Source organism: Lutra lutra, chromosome 6 (assembly GCF_902655055.1).
Source record: "Lutra lutra chromosome 6, mLutLut1.2, whole genome shotgun sequence".
Taxonomy (NCBI): Eukaryota; Metazoa; Chordata; class Mammalia; order Carnivora; family Mustelidae; genus Lutra; species Lutra lutra.
The window spans coordinates 41866565-41884218 of NC_062283.1; positions in this window are offsets into that span (position 1 = coordinate 41866565).

A 17654-nucleotide genomic window follows, 5' to 3' on the forward strand; every position below is an offset into this window, starting at 1 on the left:
AGAGGCCATTTCAGTGGTTTAGAAAACTAGGCTTAGAGAACATGAAATATAAGGAAACAAGTTTGGCTGAAGTATGGTGTTATATAGGATTAATGAAGTGACAAAATCTCAGACCAAATCAGCCTCTTGCCTACGGTCATGGTCAGTGTTTACCAAAGGCCATGTAGTACCTTCAGGAATCTTCAAAGATTGCTATAATTTCTAGCTCTGGCTTACTATATTCCCCAACTCCTGACTCTTCCCTCAAGGTCGAGTTTCCCTCAAGAAGAAAGTTATTGTTTCTATCCGAGGAATATGTAAAAGAAGTTTTTTGTTTTTGTATTTGTTTTAAACAGACTTGTAAGAGATCTAATCTAGTTGATTGAAAGGAAAAAAAAAGCTTTCATGGATTTTTTGATTGAAAGGCATGTATTAAGGGTTTGCAAAAGAGTGAACAGGTAGGATAAATTCAGGCTTAATTTAATTCATATTTTCATAAAGATAATAATAACAATCAATTAAAAGATCTCTTAGTGTTATATTCTACCTGTACTGATTTATTTTCATAACATTTATGCACCAATATCACAATGGGAAATGATGGAAATGAATGGGAAATGGGAAATGAAGGCCAAATGGCTGACTGTAATTTCAGAATAGAGAAAGAGGGCAAGTAACATCAAAGGCACTCCTTGAAAATATAAATATTCTTTGGGAGACTGAAATAGAGTATACATGTTCAACACAGTACAGTTTTTTTTTTTGCCTGTTAATACAATTAGTTAAAATTATTTACTAGTCACCTACTGTGTTCAATACTCTAGTTCCCCTGCCCCCAATCTTTAGATCCAAATAAAATCCATAAGTTGAAACAAATGGAAATGCTGCCTGGCAACCAGAAAGATGTTGGCAACTCTGTTAGTTTTGCATTGCTGCATAAAAAATAATCATACCAATAGCAGTTTAAAACAACATATATTTACTGTTTCACATTTATGTGGGTCAGGAATCTGGATAGAACGTACCTGGGTTCTTGGTTCAGGATTTCACGAGGTTATAATCCAAGTGCTGGTCAGATGCATTCTTGTCTAGAGGATCACCTGGGGAAAGATCATCTTCACGGTCCCTCTGGTTGTGGAAAAAAATTACCTCCCTGCAGTTGTGAAGCTAAGGTTACAGTTTTCTTCTTCCCTGTCAGGCAGGAGCCACCCTCATCTCCTAGAATCTGCTCCATTTCTTGCTTTATTAACCTCTTCATTGGCCTTCTCCAACAGGCAGTTGGAAAGAAGGGGGGAGAGGGAGAGGAGGGGAGAGGGGGAGGAGGGGAGAGGAGGAGGAGGGGAGAGGGGGCGAGGGGGAGAGGGGGAGAAGGGGGACAGAGGGGAGAGAAGGGGAGAAAAGGGGAGAGAGGGAGAGAGAGGGGGGAGTGAAGGGGAAAGAGGGGAAGGATCTCATCAGCGACAACACTTTCTCCCCTCCCAGCCTCTCCCGCCCTTTCTAATTAGTTCCAAATCACCTGGCTTGGAAACTGGGTTACATATGCAAAATCCTTTCACCTCTGCTGCATTCTATTGGTTAGAAGCATGTTCCTCTCACACCCAAGGAGAGGAGATTATATGGGTGGGGACATAAGGTGGGAGGAGAAGACCATAGGTTCCGTCTTAGTACTTGCTTCTCACAGTAGGATTAAGTCACGTTCTTGTAATGACAAGTAAATCTTTAGGAAAGAATAAAAAGTCATTTTAAATCAGTGGTGAATGGAAGAGAGAAATACATGGAGAGCTTTTAGAATAGGCTCGCAACTAGGCCTTACACCTGAGTTTGTGATTTAATTGTTTTGGAGTAGGACAAGTGCATCAGTGGTTTTAAATGTTCTCTAATACTTCCTTGTTCAACGAGGCAGACACAACTGTTTTCAATACTCAGAAAACAAAGCTCACCCAGTAGTACAACTCTTTGTAATCTCATTGGATATAGGCACCCTGATGTTTACAGCAGTATTATCTACAATAGCCCAATTACAGAAACAGCTCAAGTGTCCATCAACTGATGAATGGATAAAGAAGATGTGGTATATACACTCACTGGCATATTACATAGCCTTAAAAAAAGAATCAAATCTTGCCATTTGCAACAGGATGGGTGGAGCTAGAGAGTGTTATGCTAAGTGAAATAAGTCAGAGAAGGACAACAGCCATATGATTTCACTCACATAAGGAATTTAAGAAACAAATGAGCAAAGGGAAGAAACAGAGAGACAAATCAAGAGAACAAACTGATAGTTCCCAGAAGGAAAGTGGTTGGGGGAAAGGTTGAAATAAGTGATAGGGATTAAGGAGTGCACTTGTGATGAGCACTGGGTATCGTATGGAAGTGTGGAATCACTACATTGTATATCTGAAATATGGCACTGTGTGTTAACTAAACGGAATTCAAATAAAAACTTAAATATATAAATTCTATAAATAAATGAATATATATAATGAAGACAAATCTTTTCTTACAGTAGAAAGCTATGTAATGTATGAAGAGAGAATTAAAAATTCACCATGTGGTAAACATCATAGTAATTGACACAGCATAGATTCATCTATGAATGCTAAAAATAGTGGGTGAAATTATAATGAGAACCAGTACACTTAAAAAATCTTACACTATCTCCCCAAACAAGTAAAAACAATAACAACAAACTTAATTAATTTTAGAAGGAAAAAAGACTGTTTTTAAATTAAAAAATCACAGCCAACATGACTCCAATCAAGGTATCAAATTAACATCACCAGCATTGGGACAAAGTCCAAAACATCATTCAATGAAGTAAAGCACAGAATGCATGATCTAATCATGAGGAAATATAAGACAAGTTGAATGTCTTTATATAAAATTGCTCTGCAGGGGTGCCTGGGTGGCTCAGTTGGCTAAGTGACTGCCTTCGGCTCATGTCATGAACCTGGAGTCCCAGAATCGAGTACCGCATCAGGCTCCTTACTTGGCAGGGAATCTGCTTCTCCCTCTGACCCTCTCCTTTCTCATGCTTTCTCTTTCTCATTCTCTCTCCCTCTCAAATAAAAGAGGGTTTTACAGATAAATAAATAAATAAATAAATAAATAAATAGCTCTGCAGATATGTATGTATGTCCATTAAAACTATGAAAGTCAATGGAAGAATGAGAAACTATTCTAGATTAAGGAGAAAGAGACATGACGACAAAATGCAGCTGAAAATTGTTTCGATATTTCAATATACATTTTTTTGGTTAGATAATTGTGAAAACTTGAATGGGATTTGTGTATTAGATAGTATTAGTTAACTAGGGCTACCATAACAAAACACCACAGACTAAGTGGCTTAAACAACAGAAATTTATTTCCTCATAGTTCTGGAGGTTGGAAGTCCAAGATAAAGGTGTTATCAGGTTGTTTTCTTCATAAGCTCTCTCTTCAGTTTTTTTTTTTTTAATATTTTATTTATTTATTTGACAGACAGAGATCACAAGTAGGCAGAAAGGCAGGCAGAGAGAGAGGAGGAAGCAGGCTCTCCGCCGAGCAGAGAGCCTGATGCGGGGCTCGATCCCAGAACCCCGGGATCATGACCTGAGCCGAAGGCAGAGGCTTTAACCCACTGAGCCACCCAGGCGCCCCTCTCTCTTTAGTTTTTAGATAATTGCTCCCTTGCTGTCTCTTCACATGGTTGTACCTCAGTGTACGCATGTCCCTAGTGTCTCTTTATGTGTCCAAATTACCTCTTTTAAGGGTACTACTCAGATAGACTGGGATATATCCTACTAGCTTCATTTTAATCACCTCTTTAAAGGTCCTGTCTCCAAACACGGTCATATTCTAAAATGCCAAAGGTTGGTACTTCAACATATGAATTTTGGGTGGATACAATTGAGCCCTTAACATATAGTATGAACAAATCAGTGTTAAATTTCTCATTTTGATGGACATATTGTGGTTGTGTTAGAGGATGTCCTTTTCAGGATTCACATATTGTGAAGTTTAGAACAGAGAGGATATCAAGTTCTCAACATACTCTCAACTGGCTTGGGGAAAAACAAGTTATTTGTGCTATTTTTTTTTTTCAAAAAAGAGTAGAATTAATAAGAAAAAAGAAGCTTTATATGGAAGAGGTATCAATGTCATTGTGAGGGAAAGGGGTAAGACAGTGACAATATTTACTAAGTGATCACTACATGTTTTTTTAGTTTTAGTTCATGTTGCAAACCATAGGAAAAGTGAATATAGATAGATTCACTTTATTGTTCTAACTGTGAAAGATATCTGGGCAGATAAACAAAATAGAATCCTAAGGGGCAGTGGGGAACAAAACAAAAAAGAGAGCTAAAGCTCTAGCTCAGTATAACCAAGAAAGATGAAATATTTTTGTTGCCCCAGGCATAAAACCTTACATCAACTTTTGACATCTTAAGTGGAGAGATCTGACAGGTAGAAGGAAATGCAACTTTGGTTGGCTGTGAATAAACTGGAAGCATCAGAGTGAGGAGTAAGTTAAAGTAATTTCTGGAAAAGACAGAAGCTAACTTTAATATTAATTAATAATTAATAGCCATTGACAGTATATAAAGAAAAAACACCCTATTTTCCTTCACACTGATCCTTTCTCCTTCGACTGTTATTATCATATTTAGCTGCATTCAACACAACTAATTAATCACTGACCCTTTCTGTGTAAATGACATTCTGGAGAATATAAAACAAATTCTCTCTAATAAAGGACTTAGCATCTCGTGGTGAAGATTGATTGATTGATTTTTGAAGATTTTATTTATTTATTTATTTGACAGAGAGAAAGAGAGAGAGAGAGCACAAGCAAGGGGAGCAGCAGGCAGAGGGAGAAGCAGACTCCCCACTGAGAGAGCCCAATGCAGACTCCATTCCAGGACCCTGGGATCATGACTTGAGCCAAAGGCAGACGTTTAATGACTGAGCCACCCAGACACCCCTTAACAACAAGTATTTAAATGGTAGAAGGTATTTACTGGGCTCACAAACAAAACATGAAATGATATATGTGGTATGAATTATATTGCTCCTTCCCCTTCTTTTGTCACTGGTTCTAGAAGGGGAGGGGTTTGCTCTGTCTTCCTAAGTCTCTAGAGGATTGTGCCCTCTAGTGGAAGAGGCGTTAAAGGCTCCTTCCGGAGGTTGCCTTGTCTATGGAGGTTCCTATCTTTCTAAAAGCAGGGAGAGGGGAGGCCTGGGTGGTCCAATTGGTTAAGTGAAGGACTCTTGATTTTGGCTCAGGTCATGATCTCAGGTTCTTGGATCAAGCCCTGTATTGAGCCCTGTCTTGTTTTTCCCTCTGTTTTCCCCTCTGCCCATCCCTAGCACAAGCTCATCCTTCTCTCTCTCAAATAAATAAGGAAATTTTTTAAAAGATTTTATTTATTTATTTGACAGGCAGAGATCACAAGTAGGCAGAGAGGCAGGCAGAGAGAAAGGGGAAAGCAGGCTCCCCACCAAGCAGAGAGCCCAGTGCAGGGCTGGATTCCAGGACCCTGAGATCATGACCTGGGCTGAAGGCAGAGGCTCAACCCATGGAGCCACTCAGGCCCACCAATAAGCAAAATCTTAAACAAAACAAAACAAAAAAGACAGGGATTGCTGGAGGCTTGTAAATGGATCTTAGGTTCCTCTTACAGGGAGAGTCTAATTTCTGTAGTCTTGGTTTGTGACCAGGGGTCAGTCATTTAAAAATAACCCCCCAGTTCCAACCAATCCAAGTAGGATCAACTTCCACTATTTCTTCTCTTCAAAGGCAGTGGTATCAAAGCAGAGCTGGCACCTCATTGGTCTCTTTTTTCCTGAAGGCTCTGCCAAAGAAATGTGTGTGAGGTGGGGCAAGGTTAATTAATATTGATTCACTGATTTAACTGTATCTACTTTAACTTACTAAAAGAATCGTACCTAATATATTAGATTAGAGCATTTCTCTGGCCTCTTGGTTTTGCTGACCAGCATAAAAAAAAGCTTTGATTCATAATACATTTGAGGGTAAACATATTCACAGCCTGATACTAAACTTTACTTAAATTTCAAGGAGGAAAAAACTATCAATATTCTGACCATGAAAATGTCCCATTGCTTTCCTTTTTATCCTAGCTCCTAAGAATGCCTTTTAAAACTCAAGACTTTAAGAATTATTGTCCATATCTTTAGACTGACAAAACTGGCTTTGTACTGGCAGCCACCAGGATCTTAAGTGTAATGACTAGAAGAAGATAATGAGCTTCTGGGGTGACCACCTTGTCTTTCCTCCCTCATTGAAATGATGATGAATGTCCCAGAGAGTGTCAAAATTAGTTGCCCCTTTCCTTCTTTCTTTCTTTCTTTTTTTTTTTTTTTTTATTCTATTGTAGGTCTAGGAGTCAACAATTGCCTTAGTGTCATGAAAAATCAGTTTTAGTTACCTTGGCATATTTCCATGTAACTGATGCATTCTTAAAACTCATTTTTAAGTATTTCTTAAATACAACAGTTGCAGTTGAATATTATTAATGCCAATCATTGAAAACAGGTTTATTTAAAAAATATGTATGGGGGTAAGGGGATGGGCGATCCTGGTGGTGGGTATTAAGGAGGGCATGTATTACATAGAGCACTGGGTGCTCATGAACAACGAATAAACAATAATATAAATAAACAATATTCATAAACACTGAATCTTGGAACACTGAAAAAAATAAAATTAAATTAAGATGTTAAAAAAATCAAACAAAATACATGAAAATCTCAAAAAAAGTGTATAGAAAAATATAGTATTGTATTTTAAGCAGTTTAACAATTTTCATTTTGAGCAGTTTTACAATTTTAAAGGTAATATACTGGGGGTAAGGTTTCAATTGTGTGTGTGTGTGTGTGTGGTTGCAACCAAAATTCTTCAAAATCATAAGAATCATTGAAAATGTGGAGGCTGCTAGTTAAAAGAACAGTGCATTGAATAGTAAGAAATTATGTCATATGGTTTTTTTTTGAATGCTGGTCTCATCTTTATTCTAGTATATTGGTGATTTTTAAAAAGGATTTGTTTCTAGAATAAACAAGAAGACTTGAAAAGCAGACTCAGGTTTCAATGAAATAGTTTAGCATTAATAAATTAATTGAAGCTTAATAATAAATCACATATTGCATTTGCTGGGTTCCTGCTAAGTGCCATGGATTAATCTCAATACTTTACATATAGAAACATATTTAATCTTCACAGCAATCATGTGACTAAGATACTATTATTATCCTGATTTTACAGATAAGGAAACTTGAGGCATGAAGATTTAAGTATCTTTCCCAAAGTCATATACCCAGTAAGTGTCAGAGTAAAGATTTGAATCCTAGCAACCTGGCACTAGAACCTGTGTTCTTAACTACTGTGCATTTGCTCCTCTGAGCCTAGAAACAGTGGGGACCATGTTTGCCAGTGTGAGCTGCCAGCAGCCGGTAGCCAAGTGGCAGAGACAGTATGGGAGCATCAGCTGTTGAGGGGCTCAGAGTACTCAAGCTGCTACTACTTTATAGTGCAAGGGAATAGAAATGAGAGACAGGAGGCAGATCTAAAAGGCCTCCGCCTCACTGGAGTTATATTACCAGAAAAATAAATAAATGTGCAGAATTTAATGAAGTTGCACAAGTAAATTCATTTCTACTGAAATCAAAATAAGTTTTCTAATCTTGAGTGATGAAAACAAATCCTTCCACCAAAGTATGTCCACTGTTTCCTGTTAGAGGATATCCTCAAGTTAACAGTCATCTTTAAAGAAGTTGATCACCATCTTGGTGGCTCAGAATGGCAGAATATGGGATAGGCTGTGCTATGGTCTAAATAAACAATCATTTGTTTTTCCAAAATTCATATGTTAAAATTATAATGCCCAATGTGATGGTGTTAGTAAGTGGGGCCTTTTGGAGATGTTTAAGTCATGAGGGTGAAACCATCATGAATAGGATTAGTGTCTTATAAAAGACTCCAGAGAGATTCCTTGCCCTTTCCAACATGTGGGGAAATAGTGAGAAATCCCCGACCTGGAAGAGGGCCCTCCCTTGACCATGCTGGCACCCTGATCTTGGATTTCCAGCAATTAGTACTGTGAGAAATAGATTTTTATTGTTTGTAAGCTACTCAGTCTGTGGTATTTTGTTATAGCAGCCTAAACGGACTCAGACAGCCTGTGAGTCACAAAATATTCTTAAAGGACTAATAAGCCAGAGAATTTGGGATTTCTCCTTTCCAGACCTTATTGGTTTTAAGCTTCTAGTTATTCTTAAAATGATTTGACATTAATTTTTGCTTATTTCTTCTTTCATCTTCCTTCCTGAAACTCTTGACCTTTCTTGATTCTCTAAGAACGTTCTACACTCAGGGTTCACATTCAACAGGAATGCACCTGCATGCTTGACAGATATTCTCATGATCAAAGTCCATGCTATTTGTATTGTTAATTATATTGGTTATCATCTCTGCTTATGCCACTATCTTTGTCCATGTCTTATTTACTGATTTCCCTCTTCTTTTCAGGAATTCTCACCATCCAGCTGTGCCTGGGTGGTTCAGTCATTTAAGGTTCTGCCTTTGGCTCAGGTCATGATCTCAGGGAATTAAGCTCTACATAGGGCTCCCTGCTCAATGGGGAGTCAGTTTCTCCCTCTCCCTCTGTCCCTCCCCTCCCACTCATGCTCTCTCAGTCTCTTCTCTTTCTCTCAAATAAACAAATAAATAAAACATTTACTAAAAAAGAAAAAAAAAAACAGAGGTGTGGGCAACATCATTCATTTATTCAGCAGATATTTACTAAACAGCTCCTCTACACCATGACCACTTCTAGGCACTGTACTGTCAAGGACAAAATGACAAAGATTCTTTCTACTGATCTTACAAGCCAGTGAGAGAAGACACTTAAAGAAAAACAATAAAAAAGATAAAACATAGATAATTTTATGTTTTGTTAGAAAGTGTTAAGTGCTCTGTTGAAAAGAAGGAAGTGTTGTGATTTGAGAGCATTGAGGAGTTGGCCATTGCAATTTACATACAGTAGTGAGATAAGATTTCCTTGAAAAGCTGTTTGAGTAAATACTTTGAGTAAAGACAGAGATGCCGATATATGGTGTAAAAAAGGGCAAGTAAGTAAGTATAAATCTCCATGAGAAGGGTGTGCTTTCTGGTACTTCAAAGTACAGCAAGAAGCCCACTGTCTTAGTGCAAGGAAAAGAGTAGTTGGACATAAGATCAGAGATGTAACAAGGAGACAAATCAAGCAAAGTTTTCTGGACTTTTATTCTAAGAGCAAAGGGGAGCCATGTAAGTCAATTTACATTTTTAAAAAGTTGTGCTGACTTGTGCATCCAGAAAAATGCAGGAAGTTAGTGTGGAATTTGAGACAGCAGTCAGGACACACTATTGCAACAATTCCAGTGAAAGCTCATGTTGAATTCTACTAGGGTAGGAACAGTAGAGGCAGGTCAGAAGTAGTCAACTTCTTTTTTTTTTTTTAACATTGGAGACTGTAAAATTTCGTGATAAGTTTGTTATGGGGCCCAAGAGAAAATATGGAGTCAATGATGGATCCAGTGTTTGTTTTGTTTTGTATTGTTTTGTTTTGTCTGTTTTTCTTCAGCAACTGAGTGAATTGACTTATTATCAACTGAGGGAGAAAAAATTCTAATGGTGCAAGCTGTCAGGGAAAGATTATTATTTCACTTTTTATGAATAATATTTGAGATAGATATTGGACTTCCAAGTGGAGATTTAAAATAGAAGGTCTAAATTGGAGATACAATATTGGGTCATATAGGTGATATTTTAAGCCTTAACAATACCAAGAGACTGTGTATTGATGAAGAACAGAGAAGACCAAGATTCAGCCCTGAGCACACCAATGCAAAGGGTTGAAAAGCGGAGAAATCAGCAGAAGAACCCAAGAAGGAAAAACCAGCGAGTTATAAGTGACATCTGGGGTGTATGGGGTTCTGGAAAATGAGAGACTAAAGAATATTGATGAAGAGGGAGTGATCGATGTTTGGAATTCTACTGATAGATCAAGTAAAATGAAGACAGAGCATTGACTTTTGGATTTAGCAAGATGAAGGATATTGGTGACATTTACTTAGTTTCATGAAGCTATGAGTGTAAAAGTTCGATTGGAGTAGATTAAACAGAATGAGAGAAGGTCTGAAGAAAACAATTGTAGCAGCTCTGGAGGAATTTTATTACAAAGGGGAATAGTGAAATGAAGTTTGGCTATTGGAGGAAATATGTGTGTATATGTATATATGTATGTATATGTACATGTAAGCATATGTGGGACATGTTTGTATGCTGAAAGACATTATCCACTGGGTGAAAATTGAAGAATGAGAAGATTGAAACTTAGGGAAATGGGAAATGGTTGCATTTTATAAGTGATAGAGAAAATGCAAACCAGATAAAAGAAAAAGAGCAATCAGAGCAGAGCTTTTATAGAAGTTAAAAAAAGTAAGAATTCTTTCTTCTTTCTCTATATTATATTTCTTGTATGGGTTTTGAAATAACTAGGTTATAGTTTGAATATAACCATTAAATGGAGGGTATTGGACAAAGCCACATTCCTCTAGGGGTGGTGTGTTTGAGGACACTGCATGTCAGTGACTGAGAGAGAAATCACTTGAAGAAGAGCAGCTGGCCAATCAAACACATCCCAACAGGGTGGCGCTATTTTGGTGAATTCATTATGGCCTAACTGTCAGAGTTGGATTCATGCTAATGAAGCTCACAGAGAATACAAATTTATTTATTTAAATAAGGCACTTTCTCTTCTGACTAATGCAAGAGACATTACCACATTTTGTCTTTTAGTTCCTTCCTTTTTTAAGTCTATCTCCCTTCTCTTCATATATTCTTCAGGCTCTTTGAACACAGCTAAATATAATTATTCAATATGTGTTACCTTAGTTACAGTCAAATGCAGTCATGCCTCCCTAAGAACATTCTTAGGTCACTTTGATCAGCCTACAGGTGCATAGAAAATGTCTCAAATTAAATGATTTAGACAAATGTGGTGATGACAAATCTTATTCTACATTTTGGAGCTCCCTAATTAATGTATCATAGGGTAACATTTACTACCATAGAGGAGGAACTTTGTGTATGCCTCATATGCTACTCATGGGTAGTGGATGGGTTCTTCTTTAAAAGCACAGCTATCTTGAATGTTAATCATCCAGGAGGCAAACAGGACCTTCAGAAAAAGCAGAGATTGATTATTTCCATCCCTCTAGGCTCCCATTTCACATATCTACAGCAGATATTTAGGCACATGCCCTAAGGGTAAGCACTAAACAGTACCTGTTAAATGATAGTTATTTAAGAAGTAGCACTGTCTACCAATTTGGTATTGTATGTGGTTACCAGCATAGAAATAAGAAAAATGAGCTTAGCGAGATCAAGTAAAAAAAATCCAAATGTACGTATTCTAGGGTGGTCATGGTGACTTCATGATGCTATAACACTACAGGGGATTCTCGACACCATTCATTTTTCGCAGGTGACTTTCATCCTTGAGGATCTCATTGTCATTGGTAGTGACTTCAGCTCTAGCCACCATATCTCCATAAAGGGTAAATTCAATGGGAAGGTTTTCCCATTGAATTCATGTTCCCAAAAGACTCACCTAAAACTTCTACTCACATCTCATTGGCCACAAACTGATCTGGCTAAAAAACTGGGGGCACCTGGGTGGCTCAGTCATTGGGTGTCTGCCTTTGGCTCTGATCATGATTCTGGGGTCCTGGGATCAAGGCCCACATAAGGCTCCCTGCTCGGCGGGAACCTGCTTCTCCCTCTCACTCCCTCTACTTGTGTTCCCTCTCTCCCTGTGTCTGTCTCTGTCAAATAAGTAGATAAAAAATCTTTTAAAAGAACCCTGGAAACATAAAGTTCTTTAACTGGACACAATGCTACCACAATAAAATCATGATTTTATTACTAAGGAAGAAGAAAATTATGCTTTTGGTATAAGCAATAAACTTTTTCCATAGTTGAATTGGGTTGTAAACCCTCTAAGGGCCTTTTTTTTTTTTTCCCCAGAGAGAGGGGGGCAGAGGGAGAGGAAGAAAGAGACCTTAAGTAGGCTCTATGCCCAGCACATGAGCTGGACATGGGGCTTGAACTCACAACCCTGAGATCATGACCTGAGCCAAAATCAAGAGCCAGATACTTATCCACTAAGTCACCAAAGTGCCCCATCACAAAGCTGTTTTTAAAGAATCTGATAATCTCTGTATTAATGCCTTAATTTTATTTCAATTTGTTATGCCTGAGTTTTATTCTTACTTGAATGTTCCTGATTGGTTTCTGCTATTGATATATTTAACTGGATTTCTAAAAGTGCTGCTCCAAGTATTGATGGGTAATCTTCAGACACGTTGTTTACATATAAAGTCAATTTTCTTCTTTATTGCTTTGACAATTATTTTCCAGGCCAATTCCGTTAATAGCTTTCCCCTTAAAGTTATACTTTGCTTTCGGCAAAATAAATCATTTATTTCATATGTACTCTTCCGTATAGTGATTTTCGTCTCATTATGCTAAAGTTGAATACCACAATAAACTTGTTGAGCTTCTGTGTAGTCTATTTTTCCAAAGCTCAAATGATTTATAATATTTCAATAATTATTAATTTGGCCTTCTCAGGTTTTTCTTTATAATCTTTTCCCAAACATAAGAAGATAAAATTTCTATTTAAATAATTCCCCCAAATGATGTTTTCTTTTTCATTTTCCTGTTTTAGATAATCTTATGTTCATAATGATAATAATTTTATGAGAATGTGTTTTTTTCACCTTTCTTATGTGAAGGCTAAATAGTAAACGTTATTAAAATTATATAAATGCTCATCTCTACAAGAACTTAAAATCAAATTTTAAACCAATTTTTTAAGAAGATTTTTAAAAATTTATTTTATTTGAGAGAGAAAGAGAGCAGGGGAGGGACAGAATGTCAAGCCGACACTGTGCTATATGCAGAGCCCAAGGGGGGACTCGATCCCACAACCCCAAGATCATGACCTGAGCTGAGTTAGATGCTCAACCAACTGAGCCACCCAGGTACCTCTACGCTATTTTTTAAAAAAATAATTAGTAATACATACTTCCAGAACACTTACCCTGTATCAGAGTAGTAATAATGTGCAGACATATAAACATCAATAACACTAATCCTGATTTAATGACAAAACATGTAAGAAAATGAACACCCTAGAGATTTAGAGACTTCTCAAATGATTCCAAATAAAAGATAGGTAGGGAAAATATTGAGTTAAAGAAAAAGATACTTGAGATTTTTGAGAGTGCGGTGAGTGTATTCCTAAAAGGGAGCTCATTAGGCAAATATGCTAGTGGTTCTAACCACCAGTGGAGGTGCTGTGTTTTGTTTTGTTTTTGGTCTCAAGTGTTTATTTATTTATTTATTTATTTATTTATTTATTTATTTATATTAAGATATAATTTATTATTTGCCTCAGTGGTACAGGTCTGTGAATCATCAGGCTTACACATTTTACAGCACTCACCATAGCACATACCCTCCCCAATGTCCATCACCCAGCCACCCCATCCCTCCCACCCCTTCCTCTCCAGCAACCCTCAGTTTGTTTCCTGAGATTGAGTCTCTTATGGTTTGTCTCCATCCTGATCCCCGTGTTTTACAGTGACAGGAATCACAGGGAAGAGCAGAGTTGATACAAATAGGTGTCAGAAGCAGGTAGGATTAAAAGCACTCTTATATTGCCATACATGAGTCTGAAATTATTCCATAGGCCAACATTTATCAAATCGTGTTCATAAACATTTATACTCTTTCCTTCTCTGCCTCAGATTTGATGAACAAATAGGTTCAGGAAATACTGAATGCTGTTCTATATTCTTGTATATCTAAAATGCGTATAACATCAAAATACTCTGAGAAGCCTATGGTAATAAAAACAGTTAACAACCACAATTTCCTAAGTTTATTTGTCCAAGTAACTTTTGTTTTTATCCCCCAGCCCTATTTTGGATTTCAATTGATATTCATGGAACGCAGTATGAAACATAATGTTATGGGCTTTGTAGAAAGCTTTGAATATGGCATCACATCAATGTACTTTTCATGTTTCAAAATTTCATTTTAGTAGTCGTATTAAATTGGGAACTTGGAGAGACCAGAGGCCAGGAACCAGTTATCAGGTTATTGTTCTAGTCCAAAAAGGGAATCAGGAAAAGCAATGTTAGTGGAGAAAAAGAGAAAATAATAGATTTGAGAGATATTTATAATGTAGAATGAGAAAATTTATGGATAATTCAATAGAAACGCATTATTTGTGTATAGGTAATAAGACCCAGATCACTACCAAGGAGAATAAGGGATATTACATGGGAGTGGTTACATATCTAAAAGAGATCATCAAAGCCTTATGAAAGATGCTTGATTTTGAAATGAAGAAAGACAAATGCCTATTAATAGTTTTCAAAGTCTCCTGACATGAAATAGTGATAATACAAAGCAAATATTTTAGCTTGAAATAAAATTATTTCCCTCATAAGAACATTTGATTATAATATAATTCAGTAAGAAAAGTTCAATTTTTGACATAAATGTGTTTTACAAATGTCTTAGGAACATATGTATTTTGTCAGTAGGGTAGCACACCAGGATGAGATTGAGAAAATCGTGTAAACTGTCAGTCTGAACAAGGAAAATATGGCAGAAATGTGATCTGAGAAATAATGTGCTGGTAATGCACTGGGAATTAGAAGATGATCGTGAGGTACATTTCTGTAACGTGTGACAGGGAGTGAAGAAGCAATTCTTTATTGGTTAGTTCTATTTTTAACACTTCAATGGACTATAGTGAGTCTAAGTTTGCAGTATTTGAAAGACAAAGAATTTATAAACCTTAAAAAATGTATTCTTGGTCACTCTCCCATTTCTTTTATTTATTTTCCTTAACACCAAATTCTCTCAATATAGGTGACATTACCCAAAGTTTTTCATCAATCTTGATGACAATTAGATGTTTCTACTGCACTAAAAAGCTTAGCATTTGGGGGGAGTAGTGGTTATCTTTATAAAACAATGTGTCATAATTTTTATTAGGATTATAATAAAATAAAACTAGCCATTTATATGTGGCAAGTACAACTTGGAGCTATCTTTTTTGTTGAGCTCTTTTATGTTTATTACAATATAGACTGCAAGAGTATATGTCACAAATGTAAGAAGATTAAACTAAGATTTCCAATATCCCCAAATTCTATAAGAATATCATAAAACTTAGGCAAAACAAAATTTAGATTAACGTCTATGCCAAATAATTTAAGTGTAAAATACCCAACTTTAATTGAATATAAAAAAAAATTAAGCACTCAAACATGACGGTATGAACACATTGAATGAGAATGAGTGTTCTAATATGAATATATTTGGCTATCTAATGAATACATGGCAATGTGTAGCAATGTGTGTGAAATCTTGAGTATTCTATCCCATTTCTCCTTTCTTGTGTTTCTGCTGATCATAAGGAGAAACAGACAGTTCTTCTCTAAAGAAGTATAGGCCCATCTGCTTCTCGCTTTGACTCTCTTTATGCTTGAAAGTTTTAAACTAATTTTCAGGCCATTTGTAAAGCTGATCTAAAAGAACTTGAATCTTTACATTTGGCACTGAAGAAGACAGCCAAAATCCTGAGTTCAACTAATTTATTTTTGCTGAAGTATTTGATATTGCATCATCAATTTGTTTCTTTTCCAGCTGAAGATAATATTGACTTTAAAAGTGTCTATATATATTTTTCACTATTTACAAATATATTATAAAATAGCAGATAAGATCAAAATTTATATATCCTGAGGTCAGTGTACTGTTAAGTATACCTACCCTCATGGATTACTTAGTAACAGCATGAACCTTATTTTTTGTTCTAAATGAACATCACCATCCCTTATAAATAGACTCCATGAGCCCCAATTATAAGTCAGCTATATATATGTGTATCTAGATACATATATATATATATATATATATATATATATTCTCTCACTTTTCCTTAACCAACTGATTATCCAGGAATAAAAGTAGTATCTACCTATAAAAATATATTAATTTACTTTATGCTGAGAAATTAGACTGTCAAAAACTAAAATTGCTATTATTAATTTAACAATTATGCTTAAGAACCTTACTTAAATCTGTTCAAATGACTAGTTATAATTGACATTAACAAAATACAAATAACATTTGATTCTTTCTATCATTCTTCCTTTCTGCTTCCCAGTTTATAAGATTTAAGTGTTATTTCATTTCAGGTGGGGGAAAATATGTGGGAGAAATTTTAGAAAACTATAAAAACTATGAGACTTTAATCATTCTCTGCTTAATTCAACCAAATAATAGCAGAAAGTGTAATATCAACAGAACATCTACTTATCCATTAACTGAATTAAGGGTCATTTGGGTTACAAGTAAAAACTTGCCATAGTTTATATCATTAAGGATTGTGAGAGTTGCCATATGTTTCAAGGAAAGCACTTGTAAGGACTGGTCACTATCATCTACACATCATCTCTAGCTCTTAGAAAGGTTTTATGCCATGGGGCACCTGAGTGGCTGTCCATTAAGCTTCTGACTTGATTTTGACACAGATCATGATTTCAGGGCTGAGGGACTGAGCACCACATCAGACTCTCCACTCAGTGGGGAGTCTCCTTCATATTTCTGTCTCTCTCCCTCTGTCCTTTCCCCTGTTTGCACTCTCTCTCTCTCTCTCTCTCAATAACGAAATAAATCTTTAGCGGTGCCTGGGTGGTTCAGTAAGTTAGCATCTGTCTTCGGCTTAGGTCATGATCCTGGGGTCCTGGGATTGAGACCCACATCAGGCTCCCTTTTCAGTGGGGAGTCCAATTCTCCCTCTCCTTCTGGCACACCCTCTTTCTTGGCTCTCTCTCTCTCTTTGTCATATAAGTAAAATCTTGAAAGAAAGAAGGAAGGAAGGAAGGTAGGAAAGAAAAAGAAAGAAAGAAAGAAAGAAAGAAAGAAAGAAAGAAAGAAAGAAAGAAAGAAAGAAAGGAGACATCTTTAAAAAAAGGGAGAAGAAAGGAAAGGAAAAAGAAAAGAAAGGTTTTATGCCCAACTCCATGACTTGCTTCTTACTGTCTATTGGGGAATAGAGTGAGAAACATGCAGTCACAAGATGCTTGTGTAGGGGTTGAGAAGAGGAAATAAATTTGAGTTTGATTTTGTGGTATTGTGTAAAAGTGGGAGAAACTAAGCCTGAACCATACAATATTCCTGAAGGTTTTCCATAAATACAGAGAGGTTTTGCATTCTACTATCATTTAGAGATTCTCAGTGTTTTTATATTCTTTTTTATTTTTAATTTTATTTTTTATAAACATATAATATATTTTTATCCCCAGGGGTACAGGTCTGTGAATCACCAGGTTTACACACTTCACAGCACTCACCATAGAACATACCCTCCCCAATGTCCATAACCCCACCCCCCCAACTCCCCTCCCCCCATCAACCCTCAGTTTGTTTTGTGAGGTTAAGAGTCACTTATGGTTTATCTCTCTCCCAATCCCATCTTGTTTCATTTACTCTTCTCCTTGTTAATTTTAGCCATTCTGACTGGTGTGAGGTGATATCT